The following is a 2,500-nucleotide window of genomic DNA, read 5'->3' on the forward strand; positions in this document are numbered from 1 at the left end:
GGGGCACGTGGCCCCCAGCCCCCCGCGGCCCGACCCCGCGGTGCCGTCGGAGGCGGCGCCGGCGCACCCCGGCCTCCCGAGTTCGGAGCGGACAGATGCAAACGGATGGACGGAGGAGGACGGCGGCGGCGGCGACGTCGAAGGCGGCCCGCGGGGAGAGGCGCGGGGCGGGGGCACGTGGCCCCCAGCCCCCGCGGCCCGACCCCGCGGTGCCGTCGGAGGCGGCGCCGGCGCACCCCGGCCTCCCGAGTTCGGAGCGGACGGATGGGCGGAGGAGGACGGAGGCGGCGGCGGCGACGTCGAAGGTGGCCCGCGGGGAGAGGCGCGGGGCGGGGGCACGTGGCCCCCAGCCCCCGCGGCCCGACCCCGCGGTGCCGTCGGAGGCGGCGCCGGCGCACCCCGGCCTCCCGAGTCATGAGCGGACAGATGCAAACGGATGGGCGGAGGAGGACGGCGGTGGCGGCGGCGGCGGCGGCGGCGACGTTGAAGGCGGCCCGCGGGGAGAGGCGCGGGGCGGGGGCACGTGGCCCCCAGCCCCCGCGGCCCGACCCCGCGGTGCCGTCGGAGGCGGCGCCGACGCACCCCGGCGCGCCCCGGCCTCCCGAGTCATGAGCGAACAGATGCAAACGGTTGGGCGGAGGAGGACGGCGGTGGCGGCGGCGGCGGCGGTGGCGACGTCGAAGGCGGCCCGCGGGGAGAGGCGCGGGGCGGGGGCGTGAAGGAGACGGGCGGGGGGTACGGTGCCGGTCTTTGGCCGGTCGCCTACACCCCCGCCCCGACCCGTAAGCGCCCCCAGCCCCCGCGGCCCGACCCCGCGGTGCCGTCGGCGGCGGCGCCGGCGCACCCCGGCGCTCCCCGGCCCCCCGAGTCCAGAGCGAACACACGGGCGGAGGAGGACGGCGGCGGCGGCGGCGGCGGCGACGTCGAAGGCGGCCCGCGGGGAGAGGCGCGGGGCGGGGGCACGTGGCCCCCAGCCCCCGCGGCCCGACCCCGCGGTGCCGTCGGCGGCGGCGCCGGGGCGCTCCCCGCCGCGCCCCGGCCCCCCGAGTCCGAAGCGTGAGAAACGCCGATAGGCGGCGGGCGGCGGCGGCCGCGCGGCCGCGGGGCGGCGGGCGGGTGCGCCGCGGGCGTCGCGGGGGGGGAGGAAGGTCAGGAGGACGGTGTCGGGCGCGGGGTGTATGTCGGTTCGCGTCGTCGCGCGGCCGGCCGCTCCCCGCGTCCCGCCCGGCCCCCGCCGGCCCCCCCCCCCGGTCAGGCGCCCGTCGGCGTTCCCCGACCGCCCCACCCCGCGCGTCCGCGCGGTCGTCGACGTCCCGTCCGCCTTGTCAACGCTCCCATAGTCCAGGCCGGGCCGCGGCCGGCGTCGGGGACCACTCCCCCGCCGGTGCCATCGCGACCTGGCCGACCTCGGAACCTTACCCCCAGTCGCCGGGTACCCAACCTTCTCGCCACCTTCGGCGGCGAGCGGGGGGTTCAATGTCTCCGAAGTCCCCCCCCGGCCTGCCGGCGGGGCGGGGAGGGCTAGGAGCGCCCGGAGGCGCCGTTATCCCCCTTTTTAACCCCTTCTCTGAATGTTGGCCAAAACCGCAAACCAAACGTACGACTCTCAGCGGTGGATCACTCGGCTCGTGCGTCGATGAAGGACGCAGCTAGCTGCGAGAACTAATGTGAATTGCAGGACACATTGATCATCGACACTTTGAACGCACCTTGCGGCCCCGGGTCCCTCCCGGGGCCACGCCTGTCTGAGCGTCGCTTGTACATCTATCGGGATCGGGGCGCCCGCGGGCGCCCCCCTCCCGCGGTTGGGGCGTCGCGGGCCACCGCCGGCCTACCCCCCCCACCTTCCCTCCCCGCACGGGGAAATGGGGGTGGGGGGGGCGGACGGCACGGCCCTCGTCCCCCTAAGTATAGACCCGACCGCCCGCGCCCTCGACGGGCCCGACCACCGCGCGGCCGCAGGGGCCCGCGGCGGCTGCCGATGGAGGATCCGTCCCCCGCCGCGCAGTCCGCCGCGACGCACCGCGCGGCCGCGTAGGAGTCGTGCGCCCGGCGAGGCGCGGGGTTAACGGCCGACCCCCGATGACGGGAGGCGATCCGTCGCCCCCGCCTCTAACCCCGTTCGACTACGACCTCAGATCAGACGAGACGACCCGCTGAATTTAAGCATATTACTAAGCGGAGGAAAAGAAACTAACAAGGATTCCCTCAGTAGCGGCGAGCGAAGAGGGAGAAGCCCAGCGCCGAATCCCCGCCCGGCGGAGGGCGCGGGACATGTGGCGTATAGAAGGTCGCTTTGCCCGGCGCCGCCCGGTGGGGGCCCGAGTCCTTCTGATGGAGGCTCTGCCCGAGGACGGTGTGAGGCCGGTAGCGGCCCCCGGCGCGCCGGGGCGAGGCCTTCTCGGAGTCGGGTTGTTTGGGAATGCAGCCCAAAGCGGGTGGTAAACTCCATCTAAGGCTAAATACTGGCACGAGACCGATAGCGGACAAGTACCTTAAG

At 76.0% G+C, this 2,500-nt stretch overlaps 2 non-coding genes across 2 annotated transcripts in view; both read left to right on the forward strand.

The window, feature by feature from the left end:
• Window positions 1-1,601: 1,601 nt before the first annotated feature.
• Window positions 1,602-1,755, forward strand: LOC147185048 (5.8S ribosomal RNA). Its single transcript, XR_015099901.1, has one exon. It is a non-coding gene; the product is annotated as a 5.8S ribosomal RNA (ribosomal RNA).
• Window positions 1,756-2,129: 374 nt separating this feature from the next.
• Window positions 2,130-2,500, forward strand: part of LOC147185049 (28S ribosomal RNA) — a 4,301-nt gene continuing 3,930 nt past the window's right edge. Inside the window, exon 1 of the ribosomal RNA XR_015099895.1 lies at window positions 2,130-2,500. This exon is cut by the window's right edge and continues 3,930 nt beyond it. This is a non-coding gene — a ribosomal RNA (28S ribosomal RNA).

The sequence above is a fragment of the Hippocampus guttulatus genome, unplaced genomic scaffold, assembly GCF_054856545.1.
Source record: "Hippocampus guttulatus isolate MCC_2025c unplaced genomic scaffold, RoL_Hgut_1.0 HiC_scaffold_38, whole genome shotgun sequence".
In the NCBI taxonomy this organism is placed as follows: domain Eukaryota; kingdom Metazoa; phylum Chordata; class Actinopteri; order Syngnathiformes; family Syngnathidae; genus Hippocampus; species Hippocampus guttulatus.